Here is a 23,229-nt window from a genome sequence, read left to right as displayed (position 1 = left end):
GTAGTTTTCGCATGTGCTCAGATTGTAGGCCCATCAATGCTATCACAGTTCATTATAGGCATCCCATTCCTCGCCTAGATGATATGCTAGATGAACTTAGCGGCGCCACCATTTTCTCAAAATTTGATCTTAAAGTTGGCTATTATCAAATCCGCATACAAGAAGGTGATGAATGGAAAACCGCTTTCAAAACAAAATTTGGCTTGTACGAGTGGTTGGTTATGCCTATGGGTTTATTGGAAGCTCCCGGTACTTTCATGCATCTTATGCATTTTGTGCTTCGTCCTTACATTGGAGTGTTTATTGTGGTCTAGTTCGATGACATCCTTGTTTTTAGAAAATCCATGAAAGATCATCTAATCATGTTAGGGCTGTTTTGCAAACTCTTCGGAAGGAACGTCTTTATGCCAACATGAAAAAGTGCACGTTTGGTGTTGACAAACTTGTTTTCTTGGGTTTCGTTGTTTCCTCCAAGGGTGTCCATGTTGATGAATCTAAAATTGAAGCAATTAAAACTTGGCCCCAACCCACTAATTTGCAACAAGTGTGTAGCTTTCTTGGCCATGCGGGTTTCTATCGTCGCTTTGTGAAAGATTTTAGCACCATCGCCGCACCTTTGCATGCCTTGAGTAAGAAAAAGGCTCCTTTTGTTTGGGGACCTTTGCAATCTACCGCTTTTGATGAGCTCAAATCCTTGCTTACTCATGCTCCGATTCTTGCTTTACCCAACTTTGACAAAACTTTTGAGGTTCATTGCGATGCAAGTGGTGCCGGAATTGGTGGAGTTTTGATGCAAGAAAAATGAGCTATTGCATATTTTAGTGAAAAACTGTCCGGTGCTCAACTCAATTACCCCATCTATGACAAAGAATTGTATGCTTTAGTGCATGTGTTGCATGTTTGGGAGCATTACCTTAGACCGCATGAGTTTGTCATACATAGCGATCATGAAACACTTAAATACCTTAAAGGTCAAACCAAGTTGAATAAATGGCATGCTAAATGGAGTGAATTCATTGAATCTTTTCCCTATGTGATCAGGTACACTAAGGGCAAAGAAAATGTTGTGGCGGATGCCCTTTCCCGCAAATGCATGTTACTTACTCAACTTGAATTGAATGTAGATGGATTTGATCATATCAAAGATTTGTATGAGCGTGATGTGACTTTTGCTACTCCTTATGCTAAGTGTGTGATGCATACTTCTTGGGAACAATATTATATCAAAGATGGTTATCTTATGCACTACAAAAAAAATACACTTCCGTGATGATACGTGTTTGTCACAGTAGGTCGCATTTTTTGTCATGCATGTACATCCATGACGATTTTATAACAGAATCAAGATAGTCATACCTGTGCTGTCGTAGAAGTGTTCCATGACATTACCAAAATTATCATCACGGAAGTGTCCACTTCCATGACGATAAATCGCGCATCACAGAAGTGCTTTCGTCAAGGGTGACCGACACGTGGCATCCACCGTAATGGAACACCGTTAAGCTATCGGGTCGGGTTTTGGATCCGATAACCCGTTAACAGCCCCGACCAATGGGAAATTTCCACGTGTAAAATTCTTATTGGCCGGACGAAACACGTGTCAGCTCGTCAGTGGGTAAGATAGGCGCCTATGATATGTCGACACGTGCCACGTCCCACCACTGGCCCATTTAGCTTACAAAGCCGGCCCGTTTGACTTGGTAAAAAGTTAACGGGTTGGCCCATGAAAAGCCTGTTAACGGTCTCTTCGCAAATAGCCCATTTTACGGCCCGTTAGGACCTAAAGGAAATCGGCCCAACAACGTCATGTGGGCCGTCGAATATAACACCAGCCCATTTCACTTTCGGCCCATGTATGGCCCACAGCGTCTTTCGGCCCATATGAGGCCTTCATATCTTTCTGCCCTTTACAGACCCACAGTGACTCTAGCCCATAATGAACAGTAATTTTCTTTGTACCCATTAACGGCCCGTGATTTACATGGGCTGTTTCCAGCCCGTGTTAGCTTTCGGCCTATTGATGGCCCATATGTTCTTGGGCTCCTTTTCGGCCCTCGATTACTTCCGGCCCATTACTGGCCTGTTCCCCTAATGGGCCAAATTCGGCCCATGGCAAGAGTCGGCCCGTTACTGGCATGTTCCCCTAATGGGCCAAATTTGGCCCATGGCAAGAGTCGGCCCGTTACTGGCATGTTACCCTAATGGGCCAAATTCGGCCCATGGCAAGAGTCGGCCCATTTCTGGCCTGTTAACCCGTTGCGCCGTTTCCAGCCCATCCTATATTCTCGCCCATTAACGACCCATTATGCCTGTGACAGAATTAAGCCTTTGCAGTCCTACGGCCTGTTAACGGCCCATTACCGTGTTGGGCCGATACCAATTATGCCCGATTACGGCCCATGTAGACCCATTTATCCGACGGTCTGAGGCCCACCGATTACAGGCCCATTTATCGACAGCCCGAGGCCCACCGATTACAGGCCCATTTATCGACGGCCCGTAGGAGACCCATGGATCCTACGGCCCGTATATGGCCCATGGTAGTTACGGCCACTAGCAACCCAAGGAAAAAGAAGACTAGGAAATAAATAAGGCCGAAACTAACGCTAGGCTATTAAGGCGATTGCATAGATTACATCCACTCGGCATCAAAGATCGCCACCAGTGCAAATATAGGGAACACCCTACCCTATACAAAAATGGCTTGTTGTTTTCTTCAGCCGGTGGCTGCATGTTAAGAATAAATTTTGTATCGCACCAAAACAAATTACAACTATATAACAAAAGGAAGGTTGGCATAAAACTTAACAGTCTAGCAGATAAATGCACCACCAGAAGTTCAGAAGCTCAGTTCATTTGACCTGACTGGTACGTTTTCATGATGTATTGTCCGATGGAGCACCATAACCCTCGCCTTCATTTCCCCTAGGCTCCTGAACAACATAGCAAATGTCTGATAGTCTGGTTTCAAAACCATGCATATCTTGACGACATTGAGCAATGTTTCTCCTTGTTTCACAAAGGGCCTCTGTTAGGGAATGGACTTGTGTCTGGAGCGCAGATACAACATTGCTTTGAGCTTGCATATCTTGATCATGAGGCAGTTTGGACGATATTGCCTTAACAACCAACCCAGTATTACGCAGGAACGTGCTTTTGGCACTGTTAGTGGACAGGTACTGACCCACTGCAGCAAGAGCTGACATTGCGGTTATAGTTGCCTCGCCACCTTCAGAAGGTGGCGGTTCCACCATTTTTTCCATAGCTCGCTGAAAAGTTGAGGTTTTACATTAGTAGTACCAGAACAGAAGATATTAAGGAGGCAGCAAAACCAAACAAAATAGCTTTGGTCTATATACAGAACTTATTCTGGTGAACCCATGTAAAATATTAGTTGTATTTTATTGCAAAGTACATAATAAAACCAGGTTCCAAACATATGACCATGTACCATCGCTAATGTATTGTCTATTTCTTCACATTGTATTGAGGGCTAAGGATAAAGAGATGAAGTTTATAATACGGTAAGCATAGTATGACATCATTCATATCACAAAACAACTGAGAACAGACAAACAGGCAATTGTAACATTGTGTGGGCAAGTCCAGCACGGAACTAGATTACGGGTCAAGATCAAAGGAACATCACTCCTCTCTTTTAAACCTTGTAAGGTGCAATGATACGCTAAGACAATTGTGTATAAAATTGAAAAGAGTAATAGACATTGGCTGCAAACCATGCAGTTCAAGGCACAAGTCAGAGTAAGTAGTAGTTAAAAGGCATGAGGATTAAGGACTTACAACAGCGGCTTTGACTGGTGTAGTCATGCCCTTCTTCTTGCTGGTGTGACAGTCCTTGAAGATTTCCACAGCATTTGGTTCAGGTACTTTTTGGTCCTTGCGGGCTTTCCTCTGCATTTTGAACAAGTCAATATAGATCTGATAATATGGTACAGCGAAAAGAGTGAAACAACAGCTAATTACAAGAGCCTCGCAGTGTGCAATATAGCTACGAGATCCTGTCGTCTGTTGGAATTTCACTTTCGTACGGTTGGCCTTGTTCTTTGAACAGTTCACCTACAAGAAGATAGATTTGTGTGGCACATGCATAAATAGGACTTCAACATGTGATCTGATCACATATATATAATGTACCTGATGCTTCAGATCAGACCAGTGTTTAACAAGGCCCCTCCAGTCTTCATCCGATATATTTTCCACTGGAGATGTTTGGGAAAGTTCACTGTTAGCCTTGCCTTCAAAGTGAGTTTTCCTCAAGTTATACCGATACTGTCGCAGAGCAGACTTGAAAACATGGGTGCAAGCTTGTCTGGTTGCATCATCTTGGCTATCCAACTTGAACCTCATCTGTTGAAAATTATGGGAGTCTCATTATCAGCAACCTAGAAAGTATGGGACAGAGCAAGACGATATTACTAGTTTCCATACATAACCATACTTACAGATAAATGGTCGAGGAAGGTGTTGAACTGGGTTTCGTCTTTGTCATTCCTGTACTGAATCCATGTTGGGAGGATACGTACATGACACCTAACGGCAACCGCTGCCTCTGATACTAACTTGGCTGACTCTGTAGCATCACGTGGCCTTTTTAAACCTGCCTCAAAACGGATCTCCATTCTTCCTCCTCTAGATTTAGTTAACATATGAAGCATTATCCCTGATGTTTGTTTCCTCTTGCGCCTAGGTTCTAGTCCAACAACAAACATAGGAAGTGTTAGTGTACATCAAACTATGAGACTACATATAAAGAAGCATGCAACTGTAACTTGACTCCAGCAACTACCTTCTTGTTGTTGAAGCTCACAAGGTTCATCTGATATTGCCAACTCGTCTTGTGTCAAGAGTGCTTGGGAAGTAGTGTCAGGTGGCAAGGGAGCTTGGGAACGTGCTGCTAGCTCAGTTGACGCACGAGTAAATCGTGCAGCTGGTAGTACTGTGGTAGGTGTTGCAAGAACTAGGGCTGTCTCTGCTTGTTTGGTGGCAGCTATTTGTTTCTGTTCGGCTTTTTTTTGCAACTCGTGTAGCATGGGATGCCGTGTTTGTAGAATTTTCCGCTGGACTTTGAACTTCTATTGCACCATCAGTACCAGCAGAATCTGCAGGATTCACCAGCTTCTCATTCCCTACCATTCTGCGTTTCTTCCTCTTTCTCTGTGCCATGTTAAGTCAAGCCGACAAGAAAAATGAATAAAAATTTAGTTCTTCAGAACAAATTGATGCATGATGCAGACGAACTGAACTTTGATGTTAGACAACCACATGATAGGAGGATGTAATATGTATGAAAAATAGGACGGAAGAGATAACCAGAACTATGATGTGTAAACTAAGAAGAAGACATTTCACCAAATTAGAAGCAATGCAATGGAAGGTAGACACCATATGAAAGATGCTACAAATATCGCTCTGCCAAGTTAACAGTGTCTCATCATAAATGGCGTTTAAACAAATGTGAAGCAGTACAAGAAATAAATCATATGCAAGATGCAAACAACATCACACTACCATGTTAGAGATATCTTGTCATTAGTGCCATTGCATATTCACAGCATTGCATATTCATAGCTTATGATGTGTAAACTAAGGAGAAGGCATTTCAACAAATTGGAAGCAATGAAAGCTAAACACCATATGAAAGATGCAAAGAAGATCACTCTACCAAGTTAAAACTATCTCGTCATAAGTGCCATTTCAACAAATTAGTAGTACAAGCTAGAAAAAAATGTGAGATGTAACCTATATCACACTCCGAAGTCAAACGTGTCTTATGATAAGTGATTGTTGCAGGTTACACAACAGTAGTAATTTGATGTAAGAACATGGTGTGATAGACAGATATTGTATGTCCTAGAAACAGGAACATGTGTCTTATTCAAGTATAATGTGTAAAGTAAGCAGATGGAATTCAACAAAATTAGAAGCAATACAAGCTAGACATCGCACATAACATGCAACCACATATAATAGTGCCAAGTTAGACGGAGCACCGGTGATGCTGCACTAGGGGAGACGTGCTCATCATAAACACAGCTTTGTTGAGTGTCTATGCATGTGTTGTCTTGGAAATCATCTTGGGGGTGTGGAGGAGTAGAAACTGTAGAGGCCCTCCGTTCGGAAGGAGCACCTTTATCCGCTGCCTTGCTAACTTCCTTCCGCTTTATTGATTTTGAATTGTCAAGTAAAACCGACAAGAAAAAGCAATAAAATTCTCTCTTAAGAACTCATTCATGCATGATACTAACAATCACTACTTTGATGTAAGGCAAACACATGATACCAGGATGGAATATGTACGAAAAACAGGACGGAACGGCATGTTCACAATTGTTTGTGTAAACTAAGCAGAAACCGTTCCAGCAAATAAGAAGCAATGCAAGCTAGACACCACATGAAAGATGCAACCAATATGACTCTGCCAAGTTAAAGCGTCCCATCATAAATGGAATTTCAACAAATTAGAAGCAGCGCATGCTATAAATCATATGAAGGATGCAACTAATATCGCACTGCATATACTAAAGGTGTCTCGTCATATTGATTGATGCAGGATACAAAAAAACAATAGTTTTATGTAGGGACATGCTTAATAGACAGATGTACTATGTACTAAATATAGGAAGGCATGTCACATTAACGGGTATAATGTATAAGCTAAGCAGACTAGCACATGAAGTTTAACTAGATTGGAAGAATTACAATCTAGACACCATATGCAGCATGCGACCACATATCACGCTGCCAAGTTAGAGCAAGCACCTGCGATGCTAGTGTAGGGGAAATGATGTAATCAACTATAGAGCTACGTTCACTATCTTCATCTAGAATTTATGTTTCTTGAGAATCATGTCGGGAGGCTGACGCTGCATTCTTTAAATGAGGAGTAGTCCCCTTGCCTGCCTGCCTCGTCATAAGTGATTGATGAGGGATACACAAGAACATTAGTTTGATGTAAGAACATGGTTAATACACAGATGTTCTAGTATGTACCAAAAACAGAAAGGCATGTCATATTCAAAGGTATAATGTGTAAGCTAAGCAGATGCAATTTAACCAAATTGGAAGCAATACAAGCTAGACATCCGGCTAGAGTGGTGAGCATGATCATCTAGGACCTGAGAGCCTGCTGGGAGGCGGGCTACTTCGCCACCATCGCAGCTTTTTAGTTGGCTTCCAGGTGATGCCTATCTTTGCTGGGCTTGTCACTAGCTCGGCCAGTGCCCTGACTAGCTATTTGTCTTCTGGTGCTCACGGGATGGTGGTTCATGTAAAAAAATATCTTTCCTTATCTTACCGACTTTGGCCTTCTGAATACAAGCTAGACACCATATGGAACATGCAACCACATATGACACCGCGAAGTTAAAGCAAAGCACCTGGGATGGTGGTTCATTGTGAGCGAGGTCATCAACTCCAGAGCTACGTTTACCGTCTCCATCTGCTGACACTGCACCCATTATAGCGCTGTAACATGTCTTGCCTACCCGCATACGAAGCTGGAGTGACTTCTCTCTTTTATTTTCGGCTTCTCTCATGGCAGGAGAGTCTGAAATACCCTTGCATAAAAACACAATAGTGAGAGTATGGGTGAAGTGTGTGCAGAACTAGTGCACTGTAAAAGTAGCAGATAGCAGGTGGTTGAAAAATAAATGATAGGAGACATATGATAGCTCTACAACATTGCATGGCAAACAAAATTAGATTCTACTCCATATGATTTTGTAATATATGAGCACAGGAAATGCAGGTACTCCTCCAGCACACCACCACATGTGGTCATACCTAAGATAACAGTCGACTGAAAATAAATAGGTCAGTCGATTTTTTTAATGAACCGTCCGATCTATAAGGAACGGGCAGATGGCCTTCGTCTACCTCCCGCCATTCACTGTTGACGATCTTTCTCGAACCGCCCGCGACCACCGGCCCAGACCCCTGCCTCCGCCGCCCCGCCCTCCCATCGACCTCACACCACCGCCGTGCTTGGCAGCGCCCCCATGCCATCCCTTTAATCCCGGCTGACCTCCAGATCGGGCGCTAGTAGCTCTAGGCCGCACACGCCCCTAAGATAAACACTAAGGCGCTGCTTCCCCGGCGTAATAGGCGTACTAGCGCCTGTTACGCCGGGGAATGCTTCCATTAATTGGGAATCAACTGGCCAGAAATTGAAATTCAGGGGGGCGACGGACCTCTAGCTAAGGTGAAATAGTATATGAGGAGAAACCTTGTGCATCGTGAGTTACTAGGAACATCTAGTATCAAGAAGAAGCGGTCAACTAGTGTCTTCTGTGGGATGAATACCGTGCAAGCAGAGACGTAAGATTTGCACGAATAAGGAAAGAGGACTTCCTTTTTCGGTTGCCGGTGTGGTCACCTCCACATGTCGCTCCAATCTTCTTCTTTTTACCGAGGAAACCGATGTTCTGGAGGGTGCAGGCTTGGACGAACCCATGGCCAAATTATTGACTGTGTTGCCATGGCCGTATGTCGGCGAAGGGGAAGCAGATCCGAGGCGGTGAAGGACGGCGTAGCAGGAACAACTCCGATGCGGTGGAGGGTGGCGAAGTTGGAGCGGCAGCGGTGAGGCACAGGACAGCATGGTTGAACTGGCTCGGGTATGGATGGCTCGGCGACGGCTTCAACTACTAGTCGTGGAGGGCGTTGCGGTTGAGGTTGCGGTGGACGATGATGTCGGGGTATCGGCTCCGGCGTGATGGAGGAGGGCAGCGGTTGATGGGTGGGATGGGGTGGCGGACGGAGGACGCCGGGGTTTCGCGGCTGGTGGAGAGGTAGTTTTGGCGCCCACAGAGTATGAATGGGGAATCGGACGGGTAGGGGGGAACCATGTTTCTGTCCGGGACGCGCTTGTTTTTGGCTTTTTTGAACAGAAGATGGGACGCACTTGTTTGAAATTTAGGGAAAGTACAAACTTTGCCCCCCTCTTAAATTTCGGACCTACTACGGGTCGGGGTAGGATGGTAATCCCAGGTGTCCCAAATAGTGGCGGGAGTGATTTCGGTCACGCGCATGTGTGCTTAGGCGTCCATTGTGTATGAATGTTTTTTGGAGGCGGTTGCGTGGCGTCTAGATGAAGCTACAAACCTACCCCAGTTTAGACCTTTGGACGTCGGGCCGGTAGGTTTCACGGGTCGGAGTTATTAGAAAATTAATTTCCTTGTACTACAAAACATTGGTCTCACGCGGTTTCGGGCGAGTAGAGGCTCTTTTTGCGCTTCGTTCGAAATTTTGAAACACAAGCATTCACGTTTAGAGAACTCTTGAACTATGAGGATTGACCTAAATAGACAACGTTATATTTGACCTTGTATGTTTGAAAACCTCATTAAATTATCCACTTATTTTTGAAATTTTGACACTTGAAAATCCTATAACTATGATTATTTTGGAATGGAGGAGCTAAATTTGAATCTATTTTGTACACGACTACATATGCTATTATGTACAAAATCAGAGCAAAGATTGGTGCCCCCATAATTTAGGTGTGGTTTACAAATGCCATGATATCAAATTCAAATAATTGAATGGACTTCATGTAGAATTCGATTTTTTTAAACCACCTTAAGTTGAATTCAAATGTGTGCTAGTTCATAGGTAGCTATTTATAATGTCCATTATGTAACTTTCGTATGTATAATGTGCTTTAAACACACAAGATGAACTATACTCACGTTTATATTCGATTGCTAAAGCGATGCATTGTTTGGAGTTCAAAATACTAACTATGTGGATCAATTGTGTCGAATAATAACATAGACATGCTCAAATTCAATAGAATCTAGATGTCTGATGGATCAATGACCGCTCCTTACGCGAATTGCAAATATCATGATCCCATCCTAATATTTGGATACAATTTATATCTTTAATCAATGTGTAGGGCAGTCTTTTATGTGTAGTTTCACTCTCCATCGGTGGTCTCTCACACATGCTCACACACTATCTCCCGAGGTGTGTTTCTCGCACACATGCTCTAGATATAACCAACCCTCCCTCTTGTAACCATTTACAACTGTTTTCACTAACCTTTATCACAAGCACTCTTCCTCTCGCAAACATACGCACGCACAATCCTCATCGACCCTTTCTATATACATGGACCTGCCTACGTGTCTCATGTACGCACATTATCTTTACGCATGTCTCTCACGCATTGTCTCACACCTCTCTTCCTAATCGACGAGTATGATTCTAGTAGAGCATTCTGTAGGATGCCCCTTAAAGTTAGGTTGGATGAATAGTAATATCAGAGATAAAGGGGTTACCTTAGTCCGAGAACCTAGGGTTACAAATCCTAGCCGGCTTTGTCAGTGGACACAGAGTCCTTCACAATTCTGGACACAGAGTCCTTCACAATTCTGCTATCTTTGTCTTGTACGACTAGTCATCCATGGGTCTTCCTAAATGCGTCACGGGCCGACCAATGTGGCGCAGGACGGAACCGAACGAAGGGCCTCACCTCGACCCACCGGACCTCACGCGGTGACACACCCTCTGCCCCCACGTCTCATTATCTTCTCACACCCACACATACCAACACAAACACCACACACACAGAAAATTTCTCCTGGTGCCTCTATTCCCTCCCCCCCTTGCATATACACACTCAAGGGAATGGAATCTCTTGTCGTGACGTCATATTCATCTCTCTCTCTAGACCACTCTCATTTCTCGTGATATCTCTCCCATGCCCCCCACCCCTGTCGGCCCCTCTATCCATGCCTCTCTCGAATATGTAATACACACACATACCTCTCTAGGCCCCGCCAAATGCATCAACTACACATTCACACATGTTACTTCACGTACCCCATTGATCTAAAAAGCCCTCTCTTCACGTTTATTTCACATACAACATTCCTTTTGAATAAAGTGTGGCAAAAAAATTATTTTAGAGTTTCTACATATATACAACATTACAAAGTTATATGGAGGAGTACGAACGCTAATTTGCATTGCATGGTGCCCACAATGATATTTATTCCGCACTGTGAATTTGTATATTTTTATACTATATACAAAGTTAGTCATAATAAAGAGAAATGAAGAGCATCTCTCTCTCCATCACATACCCCCCCTGTACGCCCCTTTCACGTATGCACACAAAACTATCTCCAGGTCCTCTAAAAGTAAGCCCCCGGAAAATTCACGCATGTTTCATCTTTCTCTCGTGATATATGCAATGACGATCATTGTATTTGAAGCGAAAGCACGATACATACATTGGACTTCATAATCCACTCATTACGGTCACCATTTACGTTTAGTGGTTATTATACAGTCACGGGCTCACCGAACAACTCTGTATTTGCTCATGACATGACTAGTTGACCAGTTAAACGCTCCACGTGGCACCTCTAGTGTTGCATCACATTATCTCACTACCATCATGCCCACCTGTCGACTTGTATCTACTCTACATCTACACTCTTATAAAATACATAAAATACACTCTTATAAAAAACAGAGTTGGTGATGATGGTGTGCCTGCCATCCTGCAATATAGGCCGTCCGATTTATATCTGACGGATAGGAAAGAAACTATGGCAATTTTGCAAAAAGGTACCCACACACCTCTCCACATCTTGACTGTAATCAATGCTAGTAAGAATGAAAACAAACGACAAAAAAATATTTGGACGGTGGTTCGAAGTCATGACCGCAGGCACAGTAGACACGGTGGCCTTGTATTGATATGCTAAGCCGTCTGTTTTAACACACAGGAGCTGGTGTGGTGATTATACACACACGCACGCATGCACACGAACTGCATCCACGCAACACTCTCACAAACACGTGCACCCACGCACGCACGCAACACTCACACGTACACACGCAGCCACGCACGCACGCAACACTCACACGCACACATGCACGCATGCATGCACACACTAGTACACCACACGACCAAGACACACTCTCACGCTCAAGTGCTCAACCTACATGTGCATGCGCACACATCAGGCCCTGACAAACACATACACAACCAGGTGATTCCCGCGCACGGGTTGGAGCCTTGCCGCGCCTGCACAAATTTGTGTTTATATGACCTTTTCCCTATGCGAACTAACAGGTGGGACCCATAAGGAACATGGTCAATTTAACTAGTCAACATGGCGCCACGCAGACTATTTGGCCGGTCAACAGAGTGCAATCCGATGCTGAACTGTGAGCAAGTGACAGTATAATCACCGCAAAATGTATATAGTGACTGTAATCAGCTTATTCTGAAGTTTGGTGACTGTATTACGCTTTTCTCCCTATAGGCCCTCCAAAACTACATCTCTACACGTTCTCGCATGTTACATCTAACAACTATGCAATACAGCACTACTACTACACTCTAACACAATAAATCATATGTGGTTTTAGTTTTACTAGATATCATATTGTTACTTATAGTTATTCAGTTTGCATACATTAAAATTGCCTTTGAAATGTATGGCAAGTATCATCTACTGTGCGGGAAAAATCCCGCCCTTTCCTGTTTAATCGGGTTTGTATCGATGGATCATGCGAAACAGCAAAACTATAGTACTATACAATACAAGTGACAGTTCACTGGGCCGTCGTGTCGTCTACTCCTCCGTCATAAGAGTGGAGCGCTCACTTTCATAAATCTTCTAGTCCCTTTCGCCGACATGTGGGACATCGAGCTACCGAGTCCACGTGCCATACTGGAATACAGTGCAGAGCAACCAGGGTGAAGCACCCCAGTCATGGCGCCGGCATAGTAATGAGCAATGAGGCGTCAAATCACAAAGCTGCACCTTTCCCATAGTTAAGTTGGAGGGACGACGTAATAATGCTAAAAAAGAAGTTGGAGGGACGAAGCAACCATCATTTCACTCGTTGCTGAATCCGCTTCTCCCTCATCTTCTTCAACTTAACCACATGTTGCTTCTGCCGTTGTTCTGCCTCATGTGGGACGCGGATCGGCTTGGTAAAGCATTGACACGTGGGACCGCATGTTAGCAAACCGCCAGGACAACGTCCTCCAAAAATAAGAAGCCTAATCCTAGACTTACAAAGGGCTACATAGCTGCTACGTATACTTTCCATCTAATCTATATATGCCCCCCTAATTTTCAGGTGGGGTGGGCCTAATCCTCTCCTTTAATCCAATCAAATAGTCCCACATCACATCAGTTCATAACTTTACATAAACCATTACGTGGATGTAGCATTGCTTAAATAAGAAACCTCCCCCGCCATCCGCGCAGCAAAATCACATCCTTTTTACTAATATTGATTCTATAATTTTTTAGATCAATATAATTGAGATTTGTATAGATAGCACACAGGAGCAAAACCAAGAAGTACGGTTAAGGGCATCCACAATGTGTAGCCAAATGTGAAAATAGCTTTTGGCATCGTGGGAACCATTGTGGATGGTGTTGCCAAAGCCAAAAAGATGGAACCGAAGCTCCCTGATTGATTGATTGAAGGAATAGGAAAATGCAACGTCTCTCCTCTTTCTCCCATGCTTGGACGCATGTAGTACAATATAGAGCACAGAGTCTACTCCCCTGTCCCTTCTATCACAAATCACAAAGCAGTGAGGCGTCAAATCACAAAAGCACGGATGAAGAAACCATCATTTCACTCTTCGCTGACTCCGCTTCTCCATCGTCTTCTTCGAGAAACCATCTCACCACACTAGTACTCCTAGTAGTACTAGTAAAGGACTTCCTGGATGCAAATAAGGCGGTTGTCTCGGCTTGCAGGCGACACTTGTGAACGACTTACCGTGGTCTCCCTCAATGGTGTTCTCCGTCGAACGCACTTCGCCGAACCACAAAAAAAAATCGTCGACGTCACCGCAATGGGGAAGGAAGTCAAATATAGTTACTACCTCTTTTCTGTACACAAGGCCAGTATATCAAAATTACAATTTGCAAAGGGCCACTAACACTAATCGAGGCAAAATTGATGGGGTTAGGAACCAAGGACATTAATATCCCCTGCATGCATGCGGAAGTGAGAAGGTTGGTTTGCATGGCGCTGCATTAATCAAGAGATGAGGAGTGAGATGGTCAGCTCTTTGGTCTTTGGAGAAAAAAATACACATTAATTGACACGTGAAATGAGGATTTGTATCGATTAAATCCCACAAAGGAAAACCCCGCCTTTCTTTTTTAACACTAGTACTCCTAGTACGTACGTACTTATCCTATTTGGGTCTAGGCCTTGCATTGCCAAACTTCGCCACACATTTTTGCCAAGCTTGCCTAAAGTTTTCAAAATGAGAAGGAGGTACACTTGCGCACACCTAACGCGGTCGCACCGCACCCTCACACGGTCGCTCCTGCACGCCGCGGTCGCACCGCACCCTCACACAGTCGCTCTTGCACGCCGCAAACCCAACCAAGGGAACGCACCCTCACTGACACGTGTTGTCGCATGTGAACAAACCAAACTCGGCCATCCTATCGCTGACACATAATTTTCGTTCATAGAGTATGTTTATCCAACCGCATGTTGGGGAGTATCCGTACGGCCCGTGTGGTGGTCTGTTGGGGAAGAAGAAGAGGTGAGGAAGAAGGAAAGAAGGGTTAGGAGACGTAGGATATTCATCCAACCGCCTGAAATGGTAGACTGACCCAAGTCAGGCGACTTGCATAACAAATATATGTTTTTACACAACAAAATATCCATAAAAACAACAACATAAAGAAAAACTATCACTGCTCGCGGAAAGAGACGGCCTCGTCGTCTTTGGTTGTCGGTGCGAACCAGCCATCGCTGTCGACGTGTGTCTCCGCACCGTGGTTGTCCTCGGCCTCCAGCTACTCGTTCAAGCGGAGCGTGCGGGCGCTCTGCACGGACGAGAGCTCAGCCCGGTTCAAGTCGAGGACGTCCGGTACTGCCTGCAGGAGGGCCTCGATGGCAGCGGCATTCGCGCGCTCCGTGTCGAGTCGAGCCTCCGCCGCCCGGTTCAAGTCCAGGACGTCCGGTTCCGCCTGCAGGAGGGCGTCGATGAGAGCGGCATTTGTGCGCTCTGCGTTGAGTCGAGCCTCTGCCGCTCGGTTCATGTCCAGGACGTCCGGTTCCGCCTGCAGGAGGGCCTCGATGGCAGCGGCATCCGCGTGCTCCGCCTCAAGTTGAGCCTCCGCCGCCCGGTTCACATCCACGACATCCGGTTCCGCCTGCAGGAGAGCCTCGATGACAGCGGCATGCCCACTCTTCGCGTCGAGTTGAGCCTCTGCCTCCCGGTCCTCCTTTAGTATCGCCATGTTGAACCGCTAGTCCGCCTGCACCATGGGGGACTTGGACGCCTGCACGAAGTCGACGTCCATCGTCTCATACCCATCGGGGGCCTTCTACGCCGCGACCTCCGCCATGAACATTGGATCGGTTTCCTCCTCCTCGTAGCTTGGCTCCACAGAACTCGGGGATTGGCCCGCCGCAAAGCAAGCTTGGGAACGGAGGTCTGTGGCGCCGACCGCCGCCGCGATCTCTGCGTGGCGCTCCGGCGTCAGCATCTTGTAGTAAGTGATCTTGCGGTGCACCATGGCTTTCCGGCGAACTAGGGGATGCTTGATGCGGGCTAGGGGATCGAAAGGTGGGGGAATGGGCTGGAGATTTGGTGTGGTTTTAGGGAAGTGGCTGGCGTAGGCCGAGCAGCGAAGGTTTTGGTGTGAATAGTGGTTCTGGTGACGACTGGTCAATCAGCTTTGACTGTACATTGCTCTTGTCGCTTTCGCGTTGCAGCCCGGCACGCTGGACCCTCCATGTTGCTCACCGAATGGAATGCGCTTCGTCTTGCGTTTTCGCTTGCTTGTGGGACCGTAGTTGAGAGCAAACCGACGTCCCTCCCCCTCCCCTGCCCGCGTCATTCATTATACCACCACTCCCTCCATTTTATGCGGAGTAAATAAAAACAGAGGGAGTATACTATGGATGAGGATCCCCTGACGTGGCCGAACCCATTGAGTAACTAACATGCGGGGTCTAGCAAGCATGGGGTCCACTAGTAAGTGGCCGAAAGGGAGGGTAAGGCAGGGATACCTATGTCAGAGGATCCACTTCCACTATACTACTTTGACCAAATGTTAGAGTAATAATATATGACATGCAACTTACACAAATGTTAGAGTAATAATATATGATATGCAACTTACACAAAGCATATAGGGTCTAATGCGTTTTTCGAGGCTAACTTTGACCAAATGTTAGAGTAGTAATATATGACATGCAACTTACACAAAGCATACGGTCAATTTCGTATGTGAAAGGAGTTTCCAATGATATAATTTTCACATTATACATCTCATGTACTATTAATCTTGTCAATAGTCAAATTGGAAACCATCTCGAGTACAAATCTAGGAGTACATACGAATCTAACAATATTGATTGGGCGTTGTTGAATGTTGGTACCTTTTTTATCAAAGTAGAGATACTTTGACTACACATAAAACTTATATGTAAACTAGAAAGGATAGGAGGGAGTATATTGTACGTTCAAAAACGAAACGAACATTGAATGCCCTTTATATATGATTTGCGGATGCTATGATCACTGGTTGAAAATTTTGAATCCGCCTTAGGTATCATGTGCCCCCACTCGTTCCCTCTCGATTTCATCTCGGGGTACGGAGATCTATTGAAAGAGGATTAGGGTGGGTACATGCGAATGATACTCGGCGGAATGTTCAAATGAGGCATGTGGGAGGATGGACTCGACTGGAGGGCGACATGATCGATGGAGAAGAGGGTTGGAGAGGAATGAGAAATAAGCAAACACCACATGATTATACTTGAACGGCTCAAATAAACAATAAGTTGTCTCGCTTGGCCTACATAGTGAAAGGCCTAATGCGCAACGCGGAGCACTAACGCTCAAATATGGCCGGGAAAACAGGGAAACCGACATGTGGGGCACACCCGTCGGGACGATGTAGCGCAGACTAGTCCAATGGAGGAGCTGGCCCACGACCTCCTCGCCACCGACAACCGTTCATGTGGGTCGTTGGGGCCAACAACGGGGCGCGGCTCCAGCACCGCCTCTGGACAGGCGACTGCGCTAAGCGACACGCTCATATCATTGCTAGACACGGCTGGTTTCAGTGTGCCGAGGGTGGCGTTAGTGCTGTGGCACGACCAACGGTATGTTTGTTTTGTGCCCAAGGTTGCCCCATCAAAGCATTGGGTAGCCAAAATTTTGGTTGAGGTATTGGTTGCCCATGATTTCACCGACATTGGCAAGAAAAATGAACTAGAGTTGGCTAGAGTTCATTGACATGCCAAAGAAATGGCAACCATCCAAACAAAGACCAAACTTTGGGTCATGACCAAAATTTTGGTTGAGGTATTGGTTGCCCATGATTTGGCCGACATTGGCAAGAAAAATGAACTAGAGTTGGCTAGAGGTCATTGGCATGCCAAAAAAATGGCAACCATCCAAACAAAGACCAATCTTTGGGTCATGACCAAAATTTTGGTAAGGTGCACTTTGGCCACAATCCAAAAACACCCCAACACCCGGCTCGTCGAGGATGCACGGGGCGCCGTGACGCGTCCGCGGAGTGGTGTAGCGCGGCCAACTGCATCCTCTGGACCTGAGACCATGCCGGGTCATCTTGCTTTTTCAATGACATGCGGGGATCGCATGTGAGCAAAGGGCATCTCCAACGTTGCCACGACCGCAGCTGACTACCCTGGCGCACCAAAACCCTCGTCCCTCGCTCCGTCGTGTGGTGCGTTCCCAGCCGACGCCAGCTGCCCGCATTCATGCGTCCGTTTGTATGTCGTCGTTAAGAGGCTCGGTGCCCGAGGAACCAACTCCGGCGAGTTAATGACGCACCCGGACGCTTGGCCTCACCGGAATGCGCTACTTAAAGCGGCAACGCCCAGCTAACCTCCAAACCATAGCGCATCATCCTCCTACCTGGCACCACATCCTCCATGACCGCAAGTGCGAACGCTCTGCGGGAGAGCTTGTCTTCAGGGATGAAGCTCGAGGTCGCCGCCCTCACTCAAGTCGCCTCTCACGATGCAATAGCGGCAGAGCTGGACGCGGACGTGACCGCACAAGCGGTGGCCACGCTAGCGGCCGATGACGGGAGCACCGTCAGCCACACGTCCTACTTGTCTCCATCCAATGTCCGGCACCGCCGAGGTCGGGGACTCCTCCGAGGATGAGTAGGGCATGGGAGGCGGCAGGGCATGGTGTGCCAACTGGCCGGTCCGTATCCCGTGTTCTACTCTTCCTCTTCGGAGACCACACCTTCACTTCACGGGTCTTGAACCCCGCCCCCGTACATAGAGATCGCAGATGGAGGACGTCGGTCGCTGCCGTAGAATAGGTTTAGGGTCGGGTTTATTTTATTTTTCTGTCCTATAAAAGTTCGAAATGTAATGAAAATCTACCGTGTTTGCATTAATCTCGGCCGGTGTATATGAACTTTCACAATAATATACATATTGTAGGAGTACTAGCAAGATGCTCGTGCGTTGCACAGAAGATCAAGATCTTGTGGGAGAAAAGTATGAACAAGGGAAAGCCTTATCTGCAAATGTGGAGAGGAGTGCGGGTAAATTGTCATAGTTTCCTTCCTATCCGTTAGATATAGATCGGACGGCCTATATTGCAGGATGACAGGCACACCATCATCACCAACTCTGCTTTTTATTGAACCGAGTCAAATCTAACATGCGAAGTAAAATAAACACGTAGGGTCTATACATACACAAATTATCTTCGGCACTCCAATAGTAGCCTAATCCTAGACTTACAAAGGGCTACGTAGCTGCTACGTATACTTTCCATCTTATCTATATATGCCCCCCTAATTCTCAGGTGGGGTGGGCCTAATCCTCTCCTTTAATCCAATTAAATAGTCCCACATCACATCAGTTCGTAACTTTACGTAAACCATTACGTGGATGTAGCATTGCTCCCAATAGTACGTCCACTACACATTCACGCATTTCACATCTTTCTACATCTACGGGAACCTACGAAAGGGTTAACGTAAATTGCCTCTCTCTCTCCTCCCCTGATTTTCATGGTGGTGGGCCCCTCCCTCCCCCCAATCTACAATCAACAGCTCACATGTTTCACATTATGTTAATTACGTAACTGGGATTACGTAGGTGTAGCATTACTCGTCCTAAAAAAAATCAACTAAGCCAACCTCCCAGCATATCGCGCGGGAAAAGACCCGGCCGCGCCGTTTTAGTCGGGATTACCGGATTACTAGTAGTAGTATCGATGGATTGCATGAAGCAACAAATTTTATTTTTTTGAGGGGGCGAAGCACCTAGTTTAAAAGGAACAAAGGCGGTACACTCACAGCACTCCTGTCGCGGTCGCATTGCACCCCACACACGTTCGGTCCTGCACACGGCTCACGCAAACATAACGCGCTTCGGCTTGCCTCTTCACTGACACGTGGGACAGCACTTGGAGAAACCAACCATGTGCCAAACTCCCCCGCCCACCGCACGAAAATCCCCCCCCCCACACACACACACAAATTCCCCCCAAATCCGATTCAACCGCCCTTCGGCGAACTAGCCAATAATATTCCCCAAACCCCCCTCCCCCCCCCCCGCCGTCCCCCTCCACTCCATTCGCTCCGCCAAAGCCACCCTCCCCGCCGCGCCGATACGTTGGCACCGCGGTTCGTCGAGGGGACGCACGGCGATCCTCTCGCTCCCACAGTACGCTCTTGTAGACTGTCGTCCTCTAGCCGCGGCGCCACCTTTGGCTATGTTCTTGTGGAGGCACACTGCGGTCAGCGCCGCCACCGCTGGCGATGTTCGTGTGGAGACGCACGATGGTCAGCTTCTCCCACAGTACATGCATTCTAGACTGAGGCCCCGTTCATGTCGGTGTAGCGCTAAATGTTAGCTGATAGACGTTGTTAATCTCACTATTTGCCGAAGTAGTTTACTGTCAATATGCTCTTCTTATGAAGCCTCCTTGCCCTATTCTGCACTCAATCTGCTTAGCTGAGATGGCATGCCAAGGCCGATTAGTTGCTAAAATATCCTGCCATATCTTTATTGTGACGTAGATTGCCATGGTCTAGTAGCCAATCTGTTAGGTGAAATAGCTCTACACCATTTTATACTCGATCTTTGTTGCTGCGATGGCCTTCGATAGTTTGATGGTTGTGTGCTCGGCCTCATTGACTGCTGAAACAGCCTGCCATAATTTAGCACTCAAATTTGTTTGCTGAATTACCTTTACATATATATTCCATTACTTAGATCTGCTCGTCCAAATATCTTGCCATAGCTTTAGACATCGACCTAGGTATTTTTTTTCTGGACTTTATAAAAAAACATATATGTTTTTCCTGTAATATCTAGTAGAAGAACTAATATGTATGTCTAACAGATGGACAGGACTTGGATAACTTCTGCTCGAAGATTCTCCGCTGCATATGTCGAGGGGGTTGAAAACTTCATGAAGTTTATCAGAGCTGAGTACGGTGGTCCGAAATCAGATGTGCTCTGCCCATGTAGCAGTTGTATGAATTCAGTTACAAGACCCCAGTCAACTGTGCAAAATCATGTACACTTGTATGGGATGTCGGTCACATATACTAGGTGGGTTCATCATGGTGAAGCTGTGAATGTCAATGTTATTGACTACGTGGAAGCAGCAGATCACCATATTGATCTGCCTGATGCTCAGGTGGAAGAGGAGGAGGAGGTGGTGGTGGCAGAGCCAGTGAGTTTGACCAACAATGAAACAATGCTACGAAATGCTCGTGCATTCCATGAACTTTCACCTGCAGAAGAAAAACGGTGGGCCCGCATGTTGGAACAATGCAACATTGCTGTCACCCCAGGAAATAAGTTGTCAGTATTCTCAGCTATGGTCACCTTTCTTCAGGTGAAGACATCTGAGCGGATGACCAACAAATCATTTGATGCGATGTTGGCTGCTTTCCGCAAATCTTTCCCAAATGCGTCTGAGCTGCCACACACCTACAGTAAAACGAAGAATTTCCTTCGTGCAGTTCGAATTGGATATGATATGATCCATGTTTGTAAGAATAATTGTGTTCTATTCCAGAAGGATTATGCCAACTTAAGTGAATGCCCGAAATGCAAATCATCAAGATGGAAAGATGGCGATGCTGTGAAGAGGATTCCTCATAATGTTCTGAGACATTTTCCAATTACACCAAGATTCCAGAGGTTGTTTCATGATGCTGAAACAAGACAGGATGTACTGTGGCATTCTAGGAACCAGGAGTACAGAGATCAGAATGTAATGAGCCATCCATCTCATGGTAGTGAGTGGAAAAGCTTCAATGATAAACACAAAGAGTTTGCTGCTGACCCGAGAAACATTAGACTTGGTTTAGCTTCAGATGGATTTAACCCATTTGGCCACCAGAGCGCCACATATAGCATGTGGCCAGTGCTTGTTATCCCTTACAACATGCCTCCAAATGTCTACACCAAAGAATCAAACTACATGATGGCCTTGCGCATCCCAGGTCCAAAAAGTCCTGGAAAAGATTTTGATTTGTTCATGGAGCCTCTTGTGGAGGAACTTCAACAGCTATGGAAGGGTGTTCTCACTCGAGACCTATATATCAGCCCACCAGCTGATTTCTTTCTGTGTGCTGTTATAATTTGGTGCATCCATGATTATCCGGCTTTGGGCACTATGTCAGGGCGAACGACACATGGTTACAATGCATGTGTTCGTTGTGACAGGAATCCGCTGTCATACACAATACTTAGCAAGATATGTTACATTGGACACCACCATTTCCTTGCCAAGGACAAGCCGCATCCTAGAAAATACCGAAGACATGTGTTCAATTCAAAGCATGAAAACCGTGATGCGCCAAAGAGGCTCACCGCCGATGAGTTGCAAGTGGAATTAGATAAGGTAAGGCATATTACACCAGGAAACCATCCTGGTAATGGTAGCGGGAGAAGGAAGCATGGTAGGGTAGAAGAAAGATTATTGTTTACCCGCAGGCCCACTTTGTGGGACTTGGAGTATTGGGAATATTTGGATCTGCGGCATAGTCTTGATGTGATGCACATCGAGAAAAATATATGTGACAGCATTATCGGCACACTTCTTCATATTGAAGGCAAGACGAAAGATACCTTAAAATCTAGGATTGATTTGACACACCTGGGTATCAGAAAGGATTTGCAGGTGCAAGATGAAGGTAAACCACGGGATATGGCACCAGCTGTGTACGTCTTGGACAAGGTAAAAAGAAAAGAATTCTGCGAGGTCCTGCCACATGTGAGATTCCCACATGGATTTGCTTCCAACCCTGAAAGGAGAGTCAGTGCAGATGGAAACAAGGTACAAGGGTTGAAAACTCATGACTGCCACGTCCTACTTCAAAGGGTTTTACCTGTTATCCTTAGAGGATTGGGCCGCCTTAACTTATACAGAGCAGTTGCAGAGTTGGGACAATTCTTCAGGGAACTCTGCTGTAGATATATCAGGATAGATGCTTTGGAGCGTCTTAGAGACAATATACCAACTATCCTATGCGACCTTGAGAAGATATATCCTCCAGCCTTCTTTGATGTGATGGTGCATTTGGCTGTTCATCTACCTGATGAGGCACTACTTAGAGGTCCAGTACAGTATGGTTGGATGTACCCTATTGAAAGGCGGCTAGGCACTTTCAAGGGCTATGTTAGGAACAGAGCTAGACCCGAGGGTTCCATTGCAAAGGCCTACATTGCTACAGAAGCGTTGACATTGTGCTCAAAATACATTGAAACAGCTGATCAGCTTAGCAAAGAGGTGGGTGAAGACAATCCCGGGCTCAATGTTTTCGATTATTCTGTTTGAGTTACAAGGAAGAGTCGACAAGAGGACAAACCTAAAGATTTGGACAAAATGGTTTAGTATGTGTTGAATAACTGTCCTGAGATACTACCTTATATCAAGTAAGTGCAGTACTGCAGCTTATACATCATAATCTACTAAACTTGCATCACATTCTTATATATTTAGATGTTTGACGCGATCACTATGTTGTGCAGCATCTACAAAGAGGAGTTACTGCCGCAAAATCCAAGAAACATTGACAAACTGGTTATGGCAGGATTTGCGGAATGGTTCAAGAACCATGTAAGCTTTTGAAGTGCACTGTCAGTTTTTTTAATATATTGAGTACATAAGATGATCAGCTTGTCTATTTTCTAACCATAGGTTAAGAAGATGTGGGAGGATGG

This window comes from Triticum aestivum, chromosome 5B (genome assembly GCF_018294505.1).
Source record: "Triticum aestivum cultivar Chinese Spring chromosome 5B, IWGSC CS RefSeq v2.1, whole genome shotgun sequence".
Classification (NCBI taxonomy): Eukaryota; Viridiplantae; Streptophyta; class Magnoliopsida; order Poales; family Poaceae; genus Triticum; species Triticum aestivum.
Note: the sequence above shows the minus strand (reverse complement) of the source record.